This window comes from Schistocerca serialis, chromosome 1 (genome assembly GCF_023864345.2).
Source record: "Schistocerca serialis cubense isolate TAMUIC-IGC-003099 chromosome 1, iqSchSeri2.2, whole genome shotgun sequence".
Classification (NCBI taxonomy): Eukaryota; Metazoa; Arthropoda; class Insecta; order Orthoptera; family Acrididae; genus Schistocerca; species Schistocerca serialis.
Genome location: NC_064638.1, coordinates 442,093,477 through 442,106,906, shown reverse-complemented (window position 1 = coordinate 442,106,906; position 13,430 = coordinate 442,093,477).

Below are 13,430 nucleotides of genomic sequence, written 5' to 3'. Positions count from 1 at the left end.
AAGTCGCCCGTGGAAACTGTGTCTACAGGCAGTGCTTCTAGACCTAAACTTTCGCTTTCTGAATGTAATAGGAGCCAGCCTAGTAGTATTGTGAGCAACAATAACGACGGAAATGTTATTGTGAACTTAAATGTGGTGTCAAGACTATTGAAGAGTGCTGTGAAATGTAAGTACTGCAATTGTGAAGATAGTATTGACGTTTCTGAGGATATTTCAGCAAGGAAGCGTCTTTCAAGTTGGTTAGTGATTGCCTGTAACTCACGTAAGATGACTTCGCCAGTAACTGATAGTCGACAGTACAGTGTAAATATTCAGCTTGCTTATGCAATGCGATGTATTAGAAGCGGGAGGAGAGCTGCCCAGACTTTTTTGGATTTGCCTCCACCTCCACTGAGTTTTGACAGATACAATAAATTAATACATAACGCTTCATGTGTAAGTGAACACTCAATGAAAAGAACGCAAGTGGAAGCAGTAGCCTTGTCTGAGAATACAGACATTGTAGCAGCATTTTATGGGTCTTGACAGAAGAGAGATCATACTTCTCTGAATGGGGTTGTCACTGTCACATTTATTGAAACTGGTAAGATACTAGTATGGAAACGAAAGGAGTTCTAAACATTTTTAGAAGTTCAGAGGTCAGTCGTGGTATGACGTATGTAGGCTTCCTTGGGGATGGAGATTGTAAAGAACAGACTACCATTGTTAATGACAGACCATATGGGGACACTCTGATAGAAAAGCTTGAATGTGTTGGGCATGTACAAAAAAGAATGAGAGCTCGGCTGAGAACATTATGTAAAGACTTCAATAGAAAAAAAACTATCAGACGGAAAACACATAGGTGGTCCAGGTCGTCTTACAGAAAGTGAAACTGATTCTTTGACTCAATATTATAGACTAGCAATAAGGAGATTTGGAGAACATGAGACGAGCTGTTTGGGCAACATCGTTTCACAGAGTGTCAACAGATGAAACCCCACAGAGTGGTTTTTGTCCAAAAGGGGAAGATCACGCCTACAGCCAAGCATTCCTTACCACTTGCTGTAATGGAGGCAATTAGGCCTGTATATAGGGATCTGGCAAATAAAAATCTGCATAGGAAATGTATGAATGGTCTCTCGCAGAATGCAAATGAAAGCGTCAACAGAGAGAATGTCCAAAACTGTATTTGTAGGGTTGACATTGCTGAAGATTGGTGTAATGGATATCAAGACGGGAAGGAATATGGCTTCAGCTGTAACTGCTATTGTTAAGCGGCGGGTAACTTAAGTAGAGACAGCTGCATAAGCTGACCAAGGAGTCAAGGTTAAAGAAAAGAATGAAGAGAAAGCATATGGAGGATAAGGAAACAGGAGGACAACTGAAGTACGCAGTTGGAATGTTCTAAACAAATATAGTGGTAAGTTAATAAATCTGTAAATCTTCTTTTGCGGTTTACTGAAAATCTGAATTTTCATCATTCAGGTACACTTTCTCCTAAATGACTGAAATTAAACTCACAAAAATTGGTACAGATATTTAGAATTACCTCCTTTACCTCCCTTGCGTACTATTTCCTGAAAAAGAAACAGCGTTGGTACTCAAAGTGTGCTCAGTGACACACCAGACAAGAAAACGAGTTAATATCGCATTGTCATCCAGGTGTGAGCCGTGTTGAAGTTCCAAGTCTCTAGCTTGTCGAGAAATGATAGTGGTGAACAAAATACCCCTCATCACACAACAGACAAAGTTAGAGAGTCATTATTGCATTTTCTTCCAGTTCTGAGCTTATCAGAAAGTAGTTTGTACTGAACGGGCAGACAGAGAAGAATGCGAAATCCATCTCCTCTCCTCCCCCCCCCCCCACCCCCCACTCTCTGCTCACCGGTGCCCGCACTCTGACCTACCGCCTGGAACGCATTCTGATTCTGATTCTACCCGCACAAGGTGCTGGTACTGCGGGGCAGCCATGGTGGCAGGTGTTACCAAACCTTTCCACCCTCATTCCCTCCCCTACTCAACAGATCGAGCAGAAAGCGAATTAATATTACATTGTCATCCATTTCTAACCGATGTTCGAAATTTCCAGTCTCTAGCTCATCAGGAAGGTAGTTTAAAATCAACTGCAATATTTGTACCCAGTAGCCTCACAGACAAAATAGCTTGATACAAATAAAAGGAAACCAGTCTTATGGAGAGTGGTACTGACAGTCTGTAACACGCCCGGGGATACAAATGGTGGGGGACCCTTAAACTGTTTCTCCCTCAGACCACGCGACCTGTCCACGCCACCCACGTATCTGATATTCCCGCAGTGGTCGTATTAATTCTGCTCCACACTGCTGCTGGCTTGCCTGAAATTAAGTGTATAAATACGCAAGTGGGTTTAGTGAGCCACTCGACATTAAACACAACGCTGTCCAACGTCTGATATGAATAATAATTTTTCGAGACGATAAGAAAATCGCAGATTGCACTCTAAATCATACGTGTTGATGCTAGTTAACATTCTTGATCATCTCTCCACAATGTCATTTGGCCGAGCGTACGCGTAACCGACACGATCCGGGTGAATATTGATGATACGGAAGCCGAATGATCGAACGAAAGTTCTTAAGGTCGTCACGTATACAAAGATATCTGGTGCCAATCCTTCACGACATTTATAATAATATAACACTGTTCATAAAGTTAATTTACAGTTCACAGTTTTCACTTGTACGAGCGTGCGCGTAGCCGCCGCGATGCAGCTGATTGTTGATGATGCGGAAACGCGATGACCGAACGCACGCTCTCATGCTCGCTACAAGACACTGGCACTTGATTGCACTCGTTTGTGCTAACTACTTTGACTGATTCACATTAGTTCATTCTGGGAGACCGGAAACGGCGCGGATGATTGATGTTGTACGGTACAACACGCAACGGGCGGATACTCAAAAACGTTATTGGCGGCATATTTAATTACTTCTTTACGCACTTTTCTCAGAATCCACTTCCATATCTGATTACTTCACTGTAACAGCACTTGTAGCAACACTTGAACTTCCATAATAATGCCTTTCACGTGTAGTGCTACCCACAACACAACAGCTCCGTGTCCCGTGCTCGACTCTGCAAAAGCAGCCGTTCGCATAGATACTCCGCAACCAAGCCAGCGATATGACTATACGCTTACAGGTCTTTCATCCCACATACAGTCTGCCAAAGGAATAGGAAGAGAGGAAATTGTCTTGATGCAATACATACCCTCCTCCGCACACTGCACGAAATATGGAGTACAGATGTTGATGTATTTGTAGAATTCAGTTCTGTTCGTTGCCTTTGATCTAAAGCTGTTGCAGCAGTTTGAAACAACCTCTACTCTTTGGTATATATGAGGGCAACCTACAACTGAAGGAGGTTAAACAGCGATACGCCACTACGGAGGCTGCGTCGGGATGCATCCATCAGCCCGAAGTGAATGACGTTCGTTAGGTTGTTGATTGGCTCCAAGCACTAAGGGACTTATAAACATCCCCTAGACTTAGAACTACTCACACCTAACTAACCTAAGGACATCACACAATTCCATGTCCGAGGCAGGATTCGAACCTGCGACCGTAGCAGCAGCGCGTTTCCGGACTGAAGCGCCGAGAACCGTTCGTTCACAGCGGCCGGCTCGTTGCGTTGTATGTTTCGTGGTGAAGATTGGCCATTTCGTACATCCCACCTCTTAAGAACTTAACAGTCCTCTTTGAGTGAAAATAGAAACACTCTGTCTATCGCCTCATAGTATTTGTTCTGCTGACAGAGGGATGATTCTGACAGTGTCGCCAAATGTTTCGGGACATATGGATTGATTTTCACGCTGATGCAAGGAGTAGACAACCATTTGTAGTCAGCAATGAACTAGTAGTAAATGTGCTTCGTCCAGTATCATGGGATTATCATGTTTAAAGGAGCAATTTGTTGCTCACAAGTCACGTTAAACGAAGTTAGAAGCTCAGCTTTTACGAGTGTATGGTCACCAGAAGAGCTATAAAATAGATTGTGTTCTCTCATTACGCCTGCCGGACTGCAATGAGTTTTGCTTTTCATCTGCAATGATGGCCGTGATTGCTGATGTGATTTCTCATCTTTGGGTTCAAAGATTGGATCCAATAATGAAAAAAATTGCAGAGCAATAATACTGCAAAGGCAATAAGAATGGTTCTCCATGCGAGAGCTACCTCTGCGTAACCTCCTTGTTATAAAATCCAGTAAATGAATTTGTCATTGTTGTAACATTAATGGTATTTCAAATGTTTCTAATCAGTAATCATCTCATGCTCTAGAAAAAATCGGAGACTTGCGAATAGAACTCACATTCTGAAAAAGTTACCGTCCAAACTTCATTTTATATATTAATAATAACAACAATGACAATAATAAAAAGTAGTACAAAGTCACAATCTTTACACAGTGCAATTTAGCCATTTTCACGAATGATGATGATGATGATAAAAGGATGAGGAAAACATAAGCACCCTGTCTCTGGGCAGAGAAAAATCCCCAATCCGGCCGGGAATCGAACCCGGGACCCCATGATCCAGAGGAAGCAACGCCAGCCAATTTTTTCTTTTAATTTCATTTTGTTCTATAATGTTCGTTGAATCTGTTCAGGGCCTGTTGAAGTATTGCAATTGGACGCCACTTTGGTGACTTGCGTGTCCCTAAACTAGCCCAGTCAACTAACCAGGGAGTCGTCCGAAGCACGTTTCGTTTCTGACGACTCGTCACATCGTTGAGAGCTGAAGGCTGGATTAAAACGAAAAGTGAAAAATCCGATTGAAATTCGATCTCGCGACCTCTCGCTTTCCAGGCACGCGTTTTACCATTATACTACCTGATGCAAAATGTAGTTTCACTATAGGTTTTGATGACTGAGTTTGCGAACCTGAACACATTCGAAACAACGGCCGTATCTTTCGCCAGCACTGACTTACAAAGTTTAATTTTTCATACCCACAAGGTACCGCAGATCTTAGTATTATACAAAAATTTCAACTTGATACTTGCAACCGTTCCTGAGACTAATGGTTCTTAACAGACGTCCATAGCTCGTGGTCTAGTGGTGCCAGCACGGTAGCTCAGCGTCTTCGGTCAGAGGGTTAGCTACCCTTTGCAATAAAAAATACTGAGCAAACGGATAAACGAATAAACTGAACGGGTGTCATCGGACGTCCACCCTGAACAAATTCAGCGTACAATATAGAACAAACTGAAATTAAAACAAAACAAAAAAATAAGTGACTGGCGTTGCTGCCTCTTGATCAGGGGGTCCCGGGGGTCGATTCCCGGCCGGATTGGGGATTTTTCTCTGCCCGGGGACACGGTGTTTATGTTTTCCTCATCCTTTCATCATCATCATCATCATCATCATCATCATCATTCGTGAAAATGGCTAAACTGGACTGTGTAAAGATTGTGACTTAGTACGAGCGCTGACGACGGCGCAGTTGAGCGCCCTACAAACCAAATATCGTCACCATCATCATCATCTTAACAGAAGCAGACAGACGGCTAAGAAAGTGATACTGATCAGAGTGAACTGGGAAATATGAAACGATGGCGACATCCCAGGGAGAATTACACCCAGACAGGGCACCATTGCAAAACATGACATCAGGCTATCGTCGAATGTTATACTTAAAATAGTTTAAAACTTCGGAGATGGTCAGTCAATACTCACGCATTTCGTTTATTGGCTAAACCGGTCTCGACACTTACGTCACCGTCAGTTGTCAATAGAAACAAGGAACAATACAGGAAATCACTTCTGTCACCGTTAGATAGTGTTAAAGAGATATCTAACTAAGCTACATAAATTAAAAGTGATACGATATTGCTTCTTAGCCCATGGGTGCGTCAAAACGTGTAGAACTGAGGATGGTTAGTCTACAATATCGGGAGACATTGCCGACGATGCCGTCGCTTAGCAACGCTATGCTGCCAGGGCAGCATAGGTGTGGCGTCTGCTCTGATCGTTTCATGTTAACTGCGTTCGCTGAATGGAACCTGACCATCTCTGTATTTGTGTCACCTGTTTACACGCCACTCCCTGCAGCCGATCATACTTGAGGTAATGATTATTAGCTATTTAATTATTTTCAAAACAGCTATTAATCATTCTTGGCAATTCTCTGATAATGTAAAGCACTCTTACGTATTATTTCATCTCGCATACAAATCAAATCGTATTTTTTTAGGTTATATAAATGCATGACACATAAAAACTTCCATTGGCTAGTCTTACTCTGCCCTCTAGTAGGAGCCTTGAGGAGTTGCTCACTCCTACTTCGTTCTGGCACAGACGTCGGCTAAGAAGTAATATGACATCGCTTTTAATTTACGTAGCGTTTTTAGACGTATATTTAATTTTTTAATTTAGAGGAGAACGTTTAAAAACGAAAGCAAGCGCAAAAATGTGTACCGTTCTACAAGTGGGTGTGGGAGGCGCTGTAGACGCACCTGGGACTGGAAACGGCGCCCCTGGTTGACAGAAGCTGTAAATAACCTAACAGCATCCATTGGGATCTTTTTTGATCTCTCAAAGACATTTCACTGTTTGAATCATAAAATTCTTCTAGATAAACTTAAGCATTGTGGTATGAGTGGGACAGTTTAGGTCATATTTAGTTGGAAGAGTGCAGAAGGTTAAAATTAACAGTTCAGACAGTCTGCAAAAATCAACAGAGAACTGGAGAGACATCAAGAACGGTCTCCCACAGGTTTCAGTCTTAGGTCCCTTATTGTTCTTAATATACACACATCACACTTCTTCGGCGGATTCTCTCAAATGGGAAAATCTAATTCCATGCTTATCCAGACTAGAAAATTGTTTGACTTTTTGTCGCAAATAAGGAGTACTACCGGACGACAAAAGGAGGGACTGTATGGACTGTGGTGATGCGAAGTGTGCAAAACTTCGTAAGAGGAGTTTCGATGCTGAGATACCGTTTCAATTTCATTGAGGACAGTGCGGAAAACGGACGAGTTTCAGAAATAATACGTGGTTCGAATCTTCCAAATTATCCATCCAGACCAGCGTAATTGTTCTATCTTGCTGGATTCGAGACTACACGTTGTAAGCAACACCATCGGAATCTGAGTTACCTGCTAATACCGTGTGTGGCTATTTCGGGTTTTGCAGAGAAGTCTGTTATGTGATAGTAACAAACAACAGTGTACCAATTGGCGGAGCGAGTAAAGTTGTTGAAGTGGGTGAATCTCATACAGCTAGAAGGAAGAACCAGAGAAGGCTACCTTCAAAGAATGAAATCGATCATATATGCGTGTTCGGTGGAATGGAAAGAGAGTCCCGCAATTGTTTCGTTGTGAGAGTATTGTTCCGAGACAAGTTCACTTTAGTGGGTCCTATAAAGCACTTCATGCTGCCTGGTTCTAAAGTCATTACAGACGGGTTTGAGTCCTACAAGATTCTGAAAGCTGAAAGGTTCGACCAGGAGTTCGTGAACCACTCTGTAGAGTTCGTGTCTTTGGATGATGCTAGTGTGCACACGCAGAATATGTAGCGCCTATGGAGATTTGTGAAGTCTCCCATTAAAAGAGAAGGGCGTCCAGGACAAAGAGACGAACTGCACTTGTTTCAGTATCTCTATTTCCACAACCTGCGTTTGCTGGGAAAAGTTAACGTCGATATTCTTGCGCGTTATTGGCAGAGTTTACCCAGGCTATGGCAAAAGGGGAATTGTCCCTGTATCGTACACATCACATGGACTTTCACATGACGACAACACCGATGACGAGTGAGGTAAGTCGTCTCCTTTGTAATTACAAGTATTTTTTTAACGTTCTTCTTTCGTTGTTGCTATTGTGACCACCGTAAACATACTCACAACGCCCGCCACGACGCTCGCATGATCGATTTACAATCGCAAGTTCAATATGTGTCGTTTGGACTCCGCGACTTCGATGGGCCATCATTCTTGGAAATTACTGCAGATTGTACCACCATAAGCCGGCCGTTATGGCCGAGCGGTTCTAGTCGGTGCAGTCTGGAACCGCGCTGCTGCTACGGTCGCAGGTTTGAATCCTCCCACGGGCACGGATGTGTGTGATGTCCTTAGGTTAGTTAGGTTTAAGTAGTTCTAAGTTCTAGGGGACTGATGACCTCAGATGTTAAGTCCCATAGTGCTAAGAGCCATTTGAACCATTTTGTACCACCATACAGAGAGACCTTCAGAGGTGGTGGTCCAGATTGCTGTACACACCTGTATCTCTAACACCCAGTAGCACGTCCTCTTGCATTGATGCATGCCTGTATTCGTCGTGGCATACTATCCACAAGTCCATCAAGGTACTGTTGGTCCAAATTGTCCCACTCCTCAACGGCGATTCAGCGTGGATCCCTCAGAGTTGTTGGTGGGTCACGTCGTCCATAAGCAGCCCTTTTCAATCTGTCCCAGACATTTTCGATAGGGTTCATGTCCGGTGAACATGCTAGCCACTCTAGTCTAGCGATGTCGTTTTCCTGAAGGAAGTCATTCACAATATGTGCACGATGGGGGCGCGAATTGTCGTCCATGAAGACTAATGCCTCGCCAAAACGCTGCCGATATGGTTGCACTATCGGTCGGAGGATGGCATTCACGTATCATACAGCCGTTACCACCAGCAGCGTACGTCGGCCCCACATGATGCCACCCCAAAACATCAGGGAACCTCCACCTTGCTGCACTCACTGGACAGTATGTCGAAGGCGTTCATCCTGACCTGGTTGCCTCCAAATACGTCTCCGACGATTGTCTGGTTGAAGGCAAATACGACACTCATCTGTGAAGAGAACGTGACGCCAGTCCTGAGCGGGCCATATGGCATGCTTTTGGGCCCACCTGTACTGCGCTGCGTGGTGTCTTGGTTGCAAAGACGTACCTCGCCATGGACGTCGGTAGTGAAGCAGCGCATCATACAGAATGCTGCGCATAGTTCGAGTCCTAACACGACGTCCTGTCGCTGCACGTAAAGCATTATTCAACTTGGTGGCGTTGCTGTCAGAGTTCCTCCGAGCCATAATCAATAGGTAGCGGTCATCCACAGCAGTAGTAGCCCTTGGACGGCCTGAGTGACGCATGTCATACACAGTTTCTCTCTCTCTGTAGCTCCTCTATGTCCGAACAGCATCACTTTGGTTCATTCCGAGACGCCTGTCCCTTCCTTTGTTGAGAGTCCTTCCTGGCACAAAATAACAATGCGGACACTATCGAACCGCAGTATTGACCATCTAAGCATGGTTGAAATACAGACAACAAGAGCGGTGTACTTCCTTCCTGGTGGAATGACTGGAACTGATCGGCGGTAGGACCCCCTCCGTCTAATAGGCACTGCTCATGCGTGGTTGTTTACATCTTTGGGAGCGTTTAGTGCTATCGCTGAAGTCATACTGACTGTGTCTGTGATACAATATTCACAGTCAATGTCTTTCTTCAGGAGTTCTCGGAACCAGGGTGAAGCAAAACTGTTTTTAATGTGTGTATATTAACAACCTGCTACACTGTATTCTTCAAGATGCAAAGCCAATTCTTTTTACTGATGATACAAGTATACTAATCACACCCAGCAAAAAGGAATTAGCTGAAGAAATTGTAAATAATGTCTTCCAGAAAATTATTAGGTGATCTCTGCTTATGGACTCTCACTACATTTTGAGAGAACAGAGTATGCACAGTTGTGTACAGTAAATGGCAAAACTCCGTTGATAAATATAGACTTTGAACAGATATCTATTACTAAGGCAGAATATTCAGAATTTCTGGGTGTGTACATTGATGAGGAAATGAGCGCGAAGAAACACATTGATTCCTGTGGCGTCATATTTTGTGATAATTCATCGTTAACAAAAAATTTATTCATTGCACAAAAACGTGTAATCAGAGTAAAAGCTGGAGCCCATCCAAGATCGCATTGACTCCTGTGGCGTCATATTTTGTGATAATTCATCATTAACAGAAAAATTATTCATTGCACAAAAACGTGTAATCAGAGTAAAAGCTGGAGCCCATCCAAGATCACCTTGCATACATTTATTTAAGGAAGTCGGGATATTCACAGTGTCTTAGCAATACATATGATACTTATGAAATGTGTTAATAATAACCCATCCCATTTCAAAAATAATAGCAAAATACATAACTTCAACACTAAAAGAAAATGATGGTCTTCACTCTTCTGGGCTCCATCTGACTTTGGCATAGACAGAGGTAAATTGTACTGCCACTAAAAGCTCTCCTCATTTACCAAATACCATTAAAAGTATGACGGATAGCCAATTAGCATTTAAAAGCAACGTAAAAGAATTTCTGAATGACAACTCCTACTTAGTAGATGAGTTTTTAGATTATAAGTATTAATTGTAAGAAAAAAAGATTATATCTTGTAAAGAAAACTTACGTTAAATTGACACATTCCACATCACTACAAAATGTCGTACTCATGATTTATAGACAAGTATTAATGTAATGGAGATAACAGCGAACATATGGAACATTAATAAGAAAAGGTGGATAAACATTAGTCATTGAAGTATAAATCTTTATTTTTGTTGCAAATCAATCTCAATCACTGTGCGACAATCATCAGTGCTAGATATAAAACAAGAATAAATTGATCAGACTGCACTACAGCACACTACATCTGCTCAACTATACAAGTAATAACATATATACGAGGTAGTTTGCATCAGTATCTGGTACTAAAGTCTTGTGGACTCTTTAACACAAGCAGTAAAACTGCAATATCTGTACATATCAATGCAGAGTACTTTCAGACCAAATGTACGAAGGCAACTGAGATAGCTGCTTAAAGGGACCCACGCAGTTATGCTCATTGCCAACATCAGACGCAACAGCGCCCTCTTTAATGATCATTATTACAGTTTTATTACTGAAAATAAAACCCACAACGGAATATAATATCTAATCCATGCAAACATCAAGAACCTTAAAACGTAAAAATCTGTAGGATTGATAGTAAAATCATAAAATTGACAATGCTCACGCCATCTGCCGTGTTTCAGGAACAATTTCTCAACGTACGTGGTGTAGTATGAAGCACATTAGAACGTAGCGTTGCAACCATTATATCAATATAACACTGAAATAAATCCAGCGAAACCAAAAGAACTGCGCCAGACTGTTACGCCCTTTGAAATTAACATATATACTCATACGGTTGTAAGTGCGTGTGTGATAGACAAAGTCTAAAATACAATGTAGACATAAAAATACACAGCACCGTGAAAAATGAAAAGAAATTACAAATTTGTCATTACTCATATTTGGGTAAAGTACTGTACTCACAACCTCTGGTAGCAACTGTTGAACGCATAGATTTACGAATGACGTATAAAACCCATGTAGATACAAACATATACACATATCTAAAACCAGCATAGAATTCTGATAATCGTATTAAGGTAAAAAGACACTGACAAGATGTATTGCTATAACGCGTTATTGGCGTTTGAATCCGAAGAATGATGTTCACAGTTTGCTGTTATGGAATGTTTCTTATCTAAACATAAAAGGAAAAAAAGAGTAACAGTGTACAGTCCTTCCAAACAGATTTTGTTTTCGCGTGGTTCTGCTGCAAAAGTGATACGAAACTCATCCAAATGCGAGTGCTTTTCACTGACGGCTGCTCGTTGAGCAGAATATATCTGGCTGACCTTTTACTAGAAAGTATATCCGCCTCTTCAAGGAGATTGAGACATCTTCCTTTTTCACCTCTGTGTAAGAATTTTAATTGTGATGTCCGATCAGGGAGGGGGGGGAGGGGGCGAGCGGCATGGCCAGTACCAATCAAATGTGCCGCAAAATTTGATTTTCCCTCCTATCCAATGCCACATGCTCGCGGACTTTAACTTCAAGGGTTCTTCCAGCCTGCCCGACATAAATAGCATTACATGCAGAGCACATCAGTCTGTATACACCTGACTACAGCAGCTGCTCATATTTATAATATTTTTAATTACCACATTAATATTCTGTTTTCTAACAATTCCAGCTATTCTTGTACTGCTAAAACCGTAATACGGTGAAGTTACAAACTCTTTTTGCTTCTTTACTATTTTACGCATTTAGTTGTTACCGCGTTCCTCGCATTTTTTTGCAGCCTTGTTATAAATGTTCATAGCATACTGCACTGGATAACTATTATTTCTGGCTATACGTCGTATTATTTTTGTGCTTTACCATGGTTTAGTTTGGAAAGAGGTAACTAAATAGTCTGTTAAAAGCAAAGTGGAAGAAAGCTGGGAACCATAATAAAGAACTTCATCTGCTAAAGTCGCTTTTCTGTACACATGAAACACGTGTTGACCATTCTCCCTAGTCCCCTTTCTTGAATTAAACACAATATTTCTACGCAGTGTACTGAATATGCTTACAATGTGCTACCACTGTAGCAGAACACCATGCAAGAACAAAGTCTCTTTAGAAGAACTCTACACAGTTACTCTTTTGTTTCCTTTTATGTTTACATAAGCAGCATTCCAAATGTTGTAGCCTAATCCACAACTACAGTAAGAGGGAGTAATCAACCTTCAGATTCAAACGCCAAGAGCTCGTTATGTAAATATTGCTTTACCTAAATATGATCACCAGAATTCCGTGCCCGTCTTAGAAGGTTCAGGTTATGTTTTGTATATGTATATCCCTCCATGTTTTTATACCTCATTCAAAAATGTATGAGTAGTAAAATTAATGCCACAGGGTGTGAGTACAGTTGCTCTACCTAAATATGAAGAATTAAAAGTTAGTTATTTGTTTCTTTGTAATTTTTGCACAGTGTTGTGAATTTTTATACTTGCACCGTATTTGAAACATTTCTGTCATATAGGCATTTGGAACTGTATGCGTTTAAGAATTAATGTCAAAGGGCGTAACAGTCTAACCCAATTCTTTTGGTTTCGCTGAAATTATTTCAGTGTTACGTTGATATAATGATTGCAATACTATTTTCTAATATGGTCCAAGCCACACCACGCACTTTGGTACATGGTTCCTCAAACACACTTCACATGGCTTGACATTGTCAGTTTTATGGTATTACTATTAATCCTGCACATATTTACGTTTTAAGGTTATTGTTATGTGCATGTGTAAGATACTATATTTCGTTATGTCTTCTATTTTCATTGACAAAATTTTGATAGTGATCATTAAAAAGGGCGCTGTTGCATCCTGTTTTGTCAATGAGCATAGCTGCGTGGATCCTTGTAAGCAGCTAGCCCATTTGTACCTCTACCTTCAGACTGACAGTCACTCTTCATCGATATGTGCAGACATTGCCATTTTACTGCTTGCATTTATGAGTCCATAGGGCTTTAATGCCAGATATGTTGATACAAACGATCATTTCTGTATTTCCTTAATTCTGTGGCTGGGCAGATATGGTATGTCATTGCC